Raw genomic sequence first — 13,102 nt, forward strand, 5'->3', positions numbered from 1 at the left:
AATGAATAGTGTATGTATATTCAATAGTAGTATTGATAGTATATTAGCCACTGTATACTGTACATGGTCTGCTTGGTTTGATCGGGCCGCCGAGCCATTGTCTGCTTGGTTTGATCGGGCCGCCGAGCCATGGTCTGCTTGGTTTGATTTAGGGGAGTGGTCTGCCCTGCGGGGGGGCCCCGACATATTGCGCAACACCACTGCATACCATTGACTCAGAAAGGTCTGTTTTATTGAAATCGTCACAGCAGTATAGTTTGTTTATACTTCAGAAGGATGATATTTAAACATGGTCCCCAAAATGAATGGAAGCGAATGAGGAGCCTGACACCTGGGAGAAATGGGAGTGTTGCAGCGTTGGGGATGTTTAAAAAATATAATTTAATATAATTTAGGTGCTTCACCTAAAAATTTGGTCAGCAGCCTCCACTGGTAGATACTATATCTGTACATATCCCTTACCTACTCTTACTAGTTACGCTGCTGGCCAGTATGACTACTACCATAGTGTCTTTATACCTGTATCACTGTACATAATACTACAACTCTGTACATACATCTGATTAGCATTATTACTCAGTGGTACTGATTTATATATTTTAAACAATATAATGAATTAAAGTTGTTTTATTTGTCACATAAGGTACATGTACATTAGTTAAACACTTGGTTCTGTATGAGCCTCCTGAGATTGTGCTTCAGTTTACAATTTGTCACTACACACTGAATGCACCTGTTTCAAGTGGCATGAGATTAATCTTTATGGGTTTCTTTATAACAGGACGGCATATCGCAAGAAAGCCAGCAACTTTGGTTTGGTGTTGAAAGCAGCGAAGAACCCTGAAGACCCACCTGCAGGCGGTGGAGAAAGGATTTCTTTCTAAAACTGGATGACAACTAATAAACAAACTTGAACTTGAAACTTGACCTTGCATTCATGACCTGTTGTAGTGCAGGATTAAATTCTGAATGTTTAGATTTATGTTCCATTTTGGGGGAGGTGTTTTATGGTTAAAGCCTGTGGCTTCTGTTTATTTCCTTCCTCCCTAAATGTTAAATTTATGAAGCTATTGTGACAGTATGAACAAAACAAGTCTGCCATTAAGTTTGTCTTCTGAAGTCCTGCCTCGCATGTGCAGTGGAACACAGTATGATAAACATGGCATCTTAAGACATTCACAACTCTAGGCTCTTCCACCTGATATGCAATACACTTGAATCACAACTAATCACAATTAAGCACAGGTCCCGGCAGGAATAACCACAACGTTTTACAAAAGTAAATGATATTTATTATATGAAGGGGAATGAAACTTGTAAACACACAACATGGAGAACAGCTGTGACTGATCGCCTTGTCCGAGGTACACCGATCAGAGCCGTAAGTGTGGTGCGTCCTTTGTAATGACTGTACAGATAGGGTGAAGTCATCGTGCCTGCAAAAAGAAAATTAATTAAGACACTAGTAGACTGGTAGTAGTCATACTGGCCAGCAGCGTAACTAGTAAGAGTAGGTAAGGGATATATACAGATATAGTATCTACAGATATATAAGAGGATTATATGCAGGTATGTATACCTGCATATAATTCTCTTACATATCTGTAGATACTAAGCATTATTGTACATGCCATCATACACTTGCCATCCTTATTACTGTTGTGTCATTCAAAAATACTTTAATTTAGAGGTAATTCACACCACGACCATGTTACTATCACATCAGCTCTGGAAACTATTCAAATTCAAAGCTAATCAATCCGGCCCGTTTATTGATTGATTGAAAACTTTATTAACAGATTGCAGAATGGGTACAGTACAGCTCTAGCTTCTGTTAGCCAGAACTTTATTAACAGATTGCAGAATGGGTACAGTACAGTACAGCTCTAGCTTCTGTTAGCCAGCATTAGCCTTCATTAGCTGAGCAAGTAAACTAACAGTACTAACAGCAGTCCAATGTTCACCAAAACACACACCCACACACTATCATTTGTTCCTCAACGTTATATAGACAGGTTATGTTTTGTAAACTAACGTTATGTTTAGAATGGAATGAATACATCAAGGCAAAGATCGTTAGCTCAAAGCTAATCCAGCCCGTTTTTATCAACTAGCTTCTGTTAGCCAGCATTAGCCTTCATTAGCTGAGCAAGTAAACTAACAGTACTAACAGCGGTCCAATGTTCACCAAAACACACACCCACACACATTATAATTTGTTCCTCAACGTTATATAGACAGGTAATGTTTTGTAAACTAATGTTATGTTTAGAATGGAATGAATACATCAAGGCAAAGATCGTTAGCTCAAAGCTAATCCGGCCCGTTTTTATCAACTAGCTTCTGTTAGCCAGCATTAGCCTTCATTAGCTGAGCAAGTAAACTAACAGTAAACGTTTTTACATGAAATACAGCCCAAAAACCCTGCTGACAAACGTTTGCTTATTAAATACATTCTATAATATAATAATACAAACGTTTCATTACCTCTCTGTGACGACAAAGTTGTTTAAATAACAGGAGAAAAGTTGCTGAAAACAATGTATTTGGATGGGACAGGAAGAACCATTCGCAACCCGGAAGTCCTACCGGAAGTGCCTACTTCACGTTGTGCAAGTGGAGAATAGCTTGCAAAATTTTCAACGAATTTTCAAACGGCTTGGTTTGTTATAAACGTCAGAGATGTAGCCTAGTTATCATACTGCATACTTATAATGGACTTTCATATGAAAAATAATAATCATAGCCACGTTAATAACCGTTTGTAAATACGTCAAGATTTCAGCGAGTTAAAAGTATTTTTGTACAGCTACCATAGAACGTACCAGAATAGTTGACTGTGACAAGATGGCCACCGGTGAACTATGCTGGAGACTCCGCCTTGCACCATCTTGTTATATACAGGGTGCGAACCATGGGGGAGCTCGGTGAGCCATGGCTCCCCTAGATCAGACATCAGCTCCCCTGAAAACATGATTTGTGAATTTTTGGGGGGTCTCTAAAATACTGACAATAAATGCAATTTTTGCCATGCATTTAAAAAAATTCTGTAATTTTCTGTATCGTCATCATCGTGTATAATAATAAAATTAGGCTATTTTGATGTATGATTAATGATTTGTGCACTAATTCACCGTAATAGACAATAGTATAAATCTATGGGGTTGCGGCACTGCAGATATACCCTACTCGTAATATGCATGCAACATGCATGCTATTCTTGCGTTTACCATTCGGAGCGTGGCGGCGCTGCACTGCAGTCTGCAGGCACAAATAGACGCATCCAGGATAATGTCGAAAGTTAAACGGAATATCAAAGAAGTAAGCCTTCTAACCAATTTAGATTTTACAAAGAAGGCAAAGCAGCCTGCTGCGGGGACTACTTCTGTGACATGCCGATTTTGAGAATTGGGCAGACCATCAGGACAGGCGATAATGTTGAATTTTTTTGCCTACTATAATAATGTTAGACTCGCTGTGTTTGGTCGTGGACTTGTTGTTCGGTATTGGTTCATCCGTGTGTTTACAGTATGTGTAAATAGGACTGTTGTGTGTGAATTTTAGTGTTGGATCAGAGGGGTTCATCTGAGCATGTGTATTTAGACACCTGTGTGGTGTGGACTATGTGTGGTTCTGTAATACTCATACCTATAGCCTATGGCCTGTGTCGACCGGGGACGTTTTATGAGTTGTCAGCTCCTTTCTGTCATTAATTTCTATGCGACAGGCGCGCCCCTTTTCCCAGCACCGCGCCTCGGCCGCAGCGTTTGGGGCATAAAGTTGAAACTAGTTCAACTTTTGGAGAGGAGCGCGCTCATCAAGGTAACTCTTTTCGACCGACTAATCAATATCGAGGAAGTGGCGGAGCCGCGGCAGTCGCAAGACTCAGGAAAACGCTCTGAGCTAAAACAGTTACAGATTGAAATACAGTGGTTAGTAACCATGGGGTTAGTAACCATGCAGTTTCAACTGTGCAGTAGGTTGGGAAAGTATTGATCTGTAAAGTGTGTTGAAGGATGTTCCCTGAGTCAGGAGCATCAGCAGAAAAGACAGACCTTCCAAGCTCAGAACAAGATGGAGGAACATTAAAGGGGAACTATCTTATAAATGGCCTTTTTGAGTGTTTAACATTGTTTCCTAGCTATGTGAACTTATATTAATATGATCTATGTCTCAAAATTCTCATATTGGCGCATTCTTCCAATTCTCCTCTCACAATATTCACCCTCACTGAACTGAGTCGTTTGAAAATGTGCCTATATGTGATGTCATATAGTCACTGCTGCATGTTAATGTTCAGGGGAAGACGACGACCCGCAGTGGTTTAGGAGCCCAGGCTCAAAACAGCTCGAGATCTTGAGGTAGAAAAATGCTGTTTTTGAGGACTTGATTAGAAATACAAAACAATGAATAAAAAAAATATATATATTACAGAGGTGTTCCATAGACTCACAGGAATTGTGTAAAAGTGCCCAAATAGTGAAAGAAATAGTAAAATAGTTCCCCTTTAAGTCATTTGAGCGACTCAAGTTCCAATCCAGCAACATTGTGATGTAAGGTGGTACAGTAGCTTAACAATAAGGGTTTGTAAATAAACAAATTACATCACGTATTGTGCCTCTCTATAAGGAATTATTTATGTTTACATTACAACTATTCTGTCTGAATGTGAAGCTTTATGTTCAGGATGGAATGACACTCTTTTTTTTTTTTTTTTAACTTTGGCCATTTCCCTGGCTCTTTTATACGTTTATCGCATTTATACTTGGTCAAGTTCGACCGACAGAAGCAGGCTGAAAGGGTTCAGATGGGGGGGAAGACACTCTGGGAAAGGCACGGCTGCAGTCCGGGATTCGAACTCGCTCAGCCCCAGATCCGTGACGAGCACGGTTGTCCACGGCGCTGAAATAGCACTCGCGGTACGTGGTGAGCTACTGGAGCTCCCCCTGGAATGACACTCTTAAAGTAGATGCAAGCTTATACAATGGCATGCAAATTTCTTCATTCTGATTGGCTGAAACAGTGAAGTTGCCGGTTGTTATTTAGTATAACACATTCCACATGACCCCAGATCCCTCCCACAACCAAATTACTATTTTTTTCTGTCTGAATCAATCCGCCATAGATAGAAAAATGGAAGTATGAATAGCTTTTGAACTAATCCTCCAAAAAAGATAGTCAACTGGAATATGTTAGTTCGTTACATACACATGGATTATGTAATTAATTTGTCATGACTCATTATGAAACAAAAGAAAAATCACGAAAAAAATTAAATAAGAAATGGCAGACTTTAAAAAAAAATTGTCAGATTTGATTGATTGATTGATTGATTGAAAATTGTATTAACAGATTGCAGAATGGGTACAATACAGTACAGCTCAATACACACATTTGTTAAGGGGATGCAGACCAGAGAAAGACTTTCGTCTTGTTTACTGTTAGGATTGGGGGTGCTATGAGGGTGAGAACGCAGTTGCAGACCAGGAAGAGAGGAGACAGAGACGGCAGGGTAACGGGGAAATATATAAAGGCTTTACTTGGACGAAATAATACAAAACGGAACATACAAAGGCTCAGCCGAGCTGGCTCTAAGACAAAACAACACTGAAGGACACGGGAAAACAAAGAGGAACGAAAACGGAAACATAAACTACTTACAACACTTAAGGACATGAAGCAAGGGAACACTGAGGTGAGTGAGGGTAACAAGGAGGGTACTGGAGACAATGATGCCACGAGGAAGTGATGACAAACCCACACTTAAATACCAACACTAATTACAACGATCAACACCTGGCAGGGCCAGGCCAAAACATAGAATCAATAAACACCAAACAAGACACCAAAAGCAATAACAAACACAACACTAACCAGGGAAACCAATTCACACCAGGGTGGGGAAGTTCAACAACAATACACACAGTGACATCCCATTAATTATCCCATTAATCAAAGTAAGCATGTGAGTTAATGAGGGCAGAATCAATGTCTGAACCAACTGGCTCGTCTGGCCACAAGAGGGAGGTAGAGGACCACTGTCAGGAGGTAGGGAGTGTCAGGAGGTAGGGGACCAGGTAGGCGACCATTGTCAGGAGGGAGGAAATGTTCACTGTCATTCTCATAACCGGCCCAGCAAGGGCCGGCCCTGGGGACGTTACAGTACCTCCCCTCAATGGGAGGAGCTGGAATCCGGTGTAGCAGCCGGACCAGGTGTAGAGGCTGGGCAGGACGTGGAGACCGGACCGGTCTCGGCGACGAGGCGTGGCGTAGGATCTGGAGATGAGGAGCCTGGAATGGTGACAACCGGGGCTATGCTGACCGGAGCCAGGCTGGCAGCGATGGCTGGATCAGCTGTGGAGGCCTTGTTAGCGATACTAGCCGTGCTCGCCCTCTGAGCCTTGCTAGGCCTCGGAGGTTTGCGAACTGCGGGAACTAGGCTAACCGTGGGGGCTTGAACCAGCTGTAGGGACTAGGCTACCGGGCGGGACTGTACTAGCTGTGGACATCTGGTCAGCCTCACGAACTAGGCTGACCGTGAACCTGGAGCCTAGGCTAGCAGTGGGGACTGTGCTAGCTGGGGAAGCCTGGCTAGCTGCGGAGGCTAAGCTAGCAGACGGGGTTGTGCTAGCTGTGGACGTCTGGTTAGCTATAGGAGCGAAGCTAAGGGGCGGAGCTGTGCTAGTTGGGGACATCTGGTTAGCTATAGGAGCGAAGCTAACGGGCGGGGCTGTGCTAGCTGTGGACGTCAGGTTTGCCTCAGGAACTAGGCTGACCGTGAACCTGGAGCCTAGGCTGGCAGTGGGGACTGTGCTAGCTGGGGAAGCCTTGCTAGCGGCGGAGGCTAAGCTAGCAGACGGGGTTATGCTAGCTGTGGACGTCTGGTTAGCTATAGGAGCAAGCTAATGGGCGGGGCTGTGCTAACTGTGGACGTCAGGTTTGCCTCAGGAACTAGGCTGACCGTGAACCTGGAGCCTAGGCTAGCAGTGGGGACTGTGCTAGCTGGGGAAGCCTGGCTAGCTGCCGAGGCTAAGCTAGCAGACGGGGTTGTGCTAGCTGTGGACGTCTGGTTAGCTATAGGAGCGAAGCTAACAGGTGGAGCTGTGCTAGCTGGGGAAGCCTGGCTAGCGGCGGAGGCTAAGCTAGCAGACAGGGTTGTGCTAGCTGTGGACGTCTGGTTAGCTATAGGAGCAAAGCTAATGGGCGGAGCTGTGCTAGCTGGGGACGTCTGGTTAGCTATAGGAGCGAAGCTAACGGGCGGAGCTGTGTTAGCTGGGGACATCTGGTTAGCTATAGGAGCGAAGCTAACGGGCGGGGAGGAGCTCTAGGCTGACCGTGAACCTGATACTAGCTGGCAGGCTAGCTGCATTAGCAATCGACCTACACCCCTCCATGAGGGCAGTGACATGGTCGGCTATGTCCCGCATCGCTGGCTCGTCTGTCGGACTCTCTGTGGCGACCCTGTCGATCATCCGGAGCAGGAACACCCACTTGACAGGCAGTGATGTACCCGAACGTGTTCAATGAACGATCGTTCATGAACGCGTTCGTATTTTGGGCGAACGTGAACTGAACGTACTGTATATCCGCTAAATGAACGCAATTGAGAACGCATTCATTCTCAGCGCTGTATAACGGCGTTCAAACGTGCGTTCATTCTCAGCACTCTATTATAACGGTGTTCAAAGATGTGCCAGATTTCATATGCATTTCAGCCGAAAAACCAGTTAAAACACACTGTAAACAGGCTTCAAATGTATGCGGAAAAACCACCCGATCTGGCAACGCGCCTGTCACCCCCTGGCTACGTCATCAGACTCCTCACAACAAGCAGTGGAACCGCGGAATCTCCGAGCAGTATCATGGACGAAGCCTAGAGCTGCAGCAGCACTCGCTCAGTCAGACTCTACCTCTAGACGTCGGCGTTTGAGCATTTAAAATAGTTTAACGTTAAAGTCAGTACTGACTCAGACGGAAACAATCTAACGTTTGTCTGTAAACTTTGTCCACTCGGTTTGTAGAAGCAAGTCCGCACATCGACGTCGAGTCGTCGACAGCAACATTGAGAATATGCAAACGTCCTGTTTTAGTTTTCATAATAAAGACAATTCAAGCAACGTTTTTCCTCATGTTTTTGAAAATATACTGGAGAGATGAAAGCTGCAGCTACTAGTGTGGACTAAATGGGCGGCAGCAAAGCGTTATGGAAATGCCAGTATTCCGATTGCTGTCTGTGGTTCAATAATTTTTACAAATAATAGCTCGCAGCAACGTATTGAAAAAAGAACTAACAAAATGGGCCGTTCAATATCTCCTTTATGTTCGAAATGTCAAACAGACCTGGGTACCTACAGTCTATCACTACTTTTGGGAATCAGTGTTTATCCAGGTTCTGGGGCCAAGTGATTGATTGATTGATTGAACACTTTATTAACAGATTGCAGAATGGGTTCAGTACAGCTCAGTCATATATGATGAATTGAAAATGGGGGACCCTGATGTAAACAAGACGAAAGTCTTTCTCTGGTCTGCATCCCCTTAACAATTGTATATGAGCTGTACTGTACTGTACCCATTCTGCAATCTGTTAATAAACTTTTCAATCAATCAATCAAACATACAATTGTTAAGGGGATGCAGACCAGAGAACGACTTTCGTCTTGTTTACATCAGGGTCCCCCATTTCAATTCATCATAACATGACATACATGACATACAGATAGACAGTACTGCTACATCTATACATTTATGACATACCAGATTTCCAAATACAGTACTGTTTGTGATACAAGAAGAGTCTAAAAAAGAGAGTATATACATTTGACGAAGAAACTGTACATTGGAGGAGGTTGGTAGGTAGGAGATTGGTAGGTGGGGTTAACTGGAATATGTTAGTTGTTTACACAATGTTGGATTATGTAATTGGTTTGTCATGACCCATTGTCAAAACAATAATACATTGCAGGATTTATATATTTCTTTTTTTTTACCTACTTTGTCTGCGGATGGTTTTGTGAATAAATCTCCATTATGCTTCAATTACTGTGTTTATTCTATAGCAATAAGGTTGGGTGAATTCGGCCATTGAATAGAGGTAAGAGGATCAAGATTTGGTCACTGAACTCCATCATATATTTAAGCGTTACATCACTTGTAGTCGTGTGTTATAGGAATTAGATCATGCCTAGGGGGGTCTAACGACCCTCCGCTGCGCGTCGGGCCTAACATGCTTATTATTGTAATGCTTAAATATATGATGGAGTTCAGTGACCAAATCCTGATCCTCTTACCTCTATTCTCTATCACTCTCAATGAGTTTCCCATCTTCTCTCTCTCTTTCTGTCATTGTGTCTCTCCTCTCCTCTGTGCTGTCCGTCTCTCCTCTCCTCTCCTCTCCTCTCCTCTCCTCTCCTCTCCTCTCCTCTCCTCTCCTCTCCTCTCCTCTGTGCTGTCCGTCTATCCTCTTTCTCCTCTCCTCTCCTCTCCTCTCCTCTCCTCTCCTCTCCTCTCCTCTCCTCTCCTCTCCTCTCCTCTGTGCTGTCCGTCTATCCTCTCCTCTCCTCTGTGCTTTTCGTCTATCCTCTCCTCTCCTCTCCTCTGTGCTGTCTGTCTCTCCTCTCCTCTGTGCTGTCTGTCTCTCCTCTCCTCTGTGCTGTCTGTCTCTCCTCTCCTCTGTGCTGTCTGTCTCTCCTCTCCTCTGTGCTGTCTGTCTCTCCTCTCCTCTGTGCTGTCTGTCTATCCTCTCCTCTGTGCTGTCCGTCTCTCCTCTCCTCTCCTCTCCTCTGTGCTGTCTGTCTCTCCTCTACTCTGTGCTGTCTGTCTCCCATCTCCTCTCCTCTCCTCCCCTCTCTTCTCCTCTCTTCTCCTCTCCTCTCCTCTCCTCTCCTCTCCTCTCATCTCATCTCCTCTCCTCTGTGCTGTCTCTCCTCTCCTTTGTGCTGTCTGGCTTTCCTCTCCTCTCCTCTCCTCTCCTCTCCTCTCCTCTCCTCTCCTCTCCTCTGTGCTGTCTGTCTCTCCTCTCCTCTGTGCTGTCTGTCTCCCCTCTCATCTCATCTCCTCTCCTCTGTGCTGCCTCTCCTCTCCTCTCCTCTCCTCTGTGCTGTCTGTCTCTCCTATCCTCTGTGCTGTCTGTCTCCCCTCTCCTCTCCTCTGTGCTGCCTCTCCTCTCCTCTCCTCTCCTCTCCTCTCCTCTGCTCTGTGCTGTCTCTCCTCTCCTCTCCTCTCCTCTCCTCTCCTCTCCTCTCCTCTCCTCTCCTCTGAGTTGTCTGTCTCCCCTCTCCTTCAGACTGCTGCTTTGCATATGAGGCGGCGGTGGTGGATCGATAGCCTGCCCTCTCTGGCTGGTGCAGCAGGCGTCACTGCTGAAATAACAGCTGCTTGGTCTGTTTGTATGGACCAGTCTCTCACTGCATCCAGCGTACTCAGGGAACTCAATGCAAGGCAATCATTTACAACAACACAGGCGGCAGGGAGGAAGGATGGCAGGTTGCTCTCCTCCAGCAGAAGATGAAGGACGCTGTCTCTCACGCCATCAGCAAAAGAAATCAATAAACATGCATGTGTGTTTATATTAGTGCTGTCTTAGTCAGCTAAGTCTTATGGTCATAGTTGAGATTTTACAAGTCGAATAGTTGTTTTTTGTGCTTTTTTATGCTAAATTAGCTATTTTACCCTGTTGTGACTTCTTATTTAAATAAACTAATCGATTAATTGACAAAATCCTATAAATATTAGTGGACTAAACATTCCTGTATATCATATTATATTTTATATATATAATATATATATATGGTAGATAGATATATATATATATATATATATATATATATATATATATATATATATATATATATGGTAGATAGATATATAGATATATATTCACTATATAGAGTAGTAGTAGTAAAATGTTCTATATTGAATAACAATTTGTATAAATTATTCATTTTGTATAGTGTTCAATAAACTACTGAAAAAGTCTCAGTAGCATCTGTACACCTTTACCCTCATTAAGAACACAAGGATCTATCATTATGCAAATCGGCGACAAGCACACATTGATATTTACCAGGAATTCCAAGTAGGCAGCATATATTATTTCAAGACATGTCGATATCTACTTAGCTTTCTGTGTAGCTGAAGATAAAGGTATCAAGTTACCACATATTGGCCCCATGATACAGTAGGTTGGACCTATTAGTGACATCACACATGCAACTCAGATTCCAGGGGACTAGATAGAAGCTCTCTCTCCTCCAAGAGGAGTTAATAACAATCTGTATAGTCAAAGGCAAAGCCTCCAAGAGGAGTTAACCATAAAAAACATGTATTTGAGTGAAGGGGTCTTTAATAACAGCAAAGTGTCGTATAGGTCAATGCTGAGCAATAGTCTCTTTGTTATAGCTATAAAATTTATTGGTTCCAGTCTATGTAGTACTTCTTAAAGGGGAGACATGTCTGATCGTATATAGCCCCTACCATTGGAACTCCATGCTTCTTAAAGGGGATGTTTGATCGTACAGCCCCTACCATTGGAACTCCAAGCTTCTTAAAGGGGATGTTTGATCGTACAGCCCCTACCATTGGAACTCCAAGCTTCTTAAAGGGGATGTTTGATCGTACAGCCCCTACCATTGGAACTCCATGCTTCTTAAAGGGGATGTTTGATCGTACAGCCCCTACCATTGGAACTCCATGCTTCTTAAAGGGGATGTTTGATCGTACAGCCCCTACCATTGGAACTCCATGCTTCTTAAAGGGGATGTTTGATCGTACAGCCCCTACCATTGGAACTCCAAGCTTCTTAAAGGGGATGTTTGATCGTACAGCCCCTACCATTGGAACTCCATGCTTCTTAAAGGGGATGTTTGATCGTACAGCCCCTACCATTGGAACTCCATGCTTCTTAAAGGGGATGTTTGATCGTACAGCCCCTACCATTGGAACTCCATGCTTCTTAAAGGGGATGTTTGATCGTACAGCCCCTACCATTGGAACTCCAGCCAATCCCCTCTGTTCTCAGTGTAAGACACACACACCCCATATGCCTCCATGTGTCACTACACCAATTAGCAGCAATTAACACCGGCGCGCTGAGCACCTGCGTGTGTAGCTGGGGCATCTGGGTTGTATTATCTCAAGTGTGTGGCGCAACACCGACTCCATCCCCTGGCGGGCTGTCAAGCCCCTCAGGGGGTCCGTGTCTCAGTCTGGCTCTCTCTCAGGTACTGGCAAGTGTGTGTGTGTGTGTGTGTGTGTCTGTCTGTCTGTCTGTCTGTCTGTCTGTCTGTCTGTCTGTCTGTCTGTCTGTCTGTCTGTCTGTCTGTCTGTCTGTCTGTCTGTCTGTCTGTCTGTCTGTCTGTCTGTCTGTGTCTGTGTCTGTCTGTGTGTCTGTCTGTCTGTCTGTCTGTCTGTCTGTCTGTCTGTCTGTCTGTCTGTCTGTCTGTCTGTCTGCCCGCCTGCCTGCGTGCGTGGTGCGTGCGTGCGTGCGTGCGTGCGTGCGTGCGTGCGTGCGTGCGTGCGTGCATGCGTGCGTGTGTGCGTGTGTGTGTGTGTGTGTCTGTGTGCGTGCGTGCGTGCGTGCGTGCTTGTGTGTGTGTGTGTGTGTGAGACTAGATAGACTAGATCTATAGACAGAATTTCAATAGATGCATAGACCTCTTTTGTTGTTGTGATGAATACAAAGATAACGCGGCCGTGCAATCAGAGCTGAGATTATTCACCGTTTGATATCAGAGAGAGTGAACATTTTAGATTTGAAACGGGGAGGGGAATGAACATTTGAGATTTTATTATGAGGGAGTGGGGTTGAACATTGGAGATTTTAAATGGGAAGGAAGATGAACATTAGAGATTTGAAATGGGAAGGAAGATGAACATTAGAGATTTGAAATGGAAGGAAGATGAACATTTGAGATTTGAAATGGAAGGAAGATGAACATTAGAGATTTGAAATGGGAAGGAAGATGAACATTAGAGATTTGATCCCAGGAGGAGGATGAACATTTGAGATTTGAAACGGGGGGGGGGGGGGGGGGGGGGGGGGGGGGTGACATTAGAGATTTGAAATGGGGGGGGGGGGGGGGGGGGGGGGTCTAGGGGGGGG

The sequence above is a fragment of the Notolepis coatsorum genome (genome assembly GCF_963971535.1).
Source record: "Notolepis coatsorum genome assembly, chromosome: 1".
NCBI classification, from domain to species: domain Eukaryota; kingdom Metazoa; phylum Chordata; class Actinopteri; order Aulopiformes; family Paralepididae; genus Notolepis; species Notolepis coatsorum.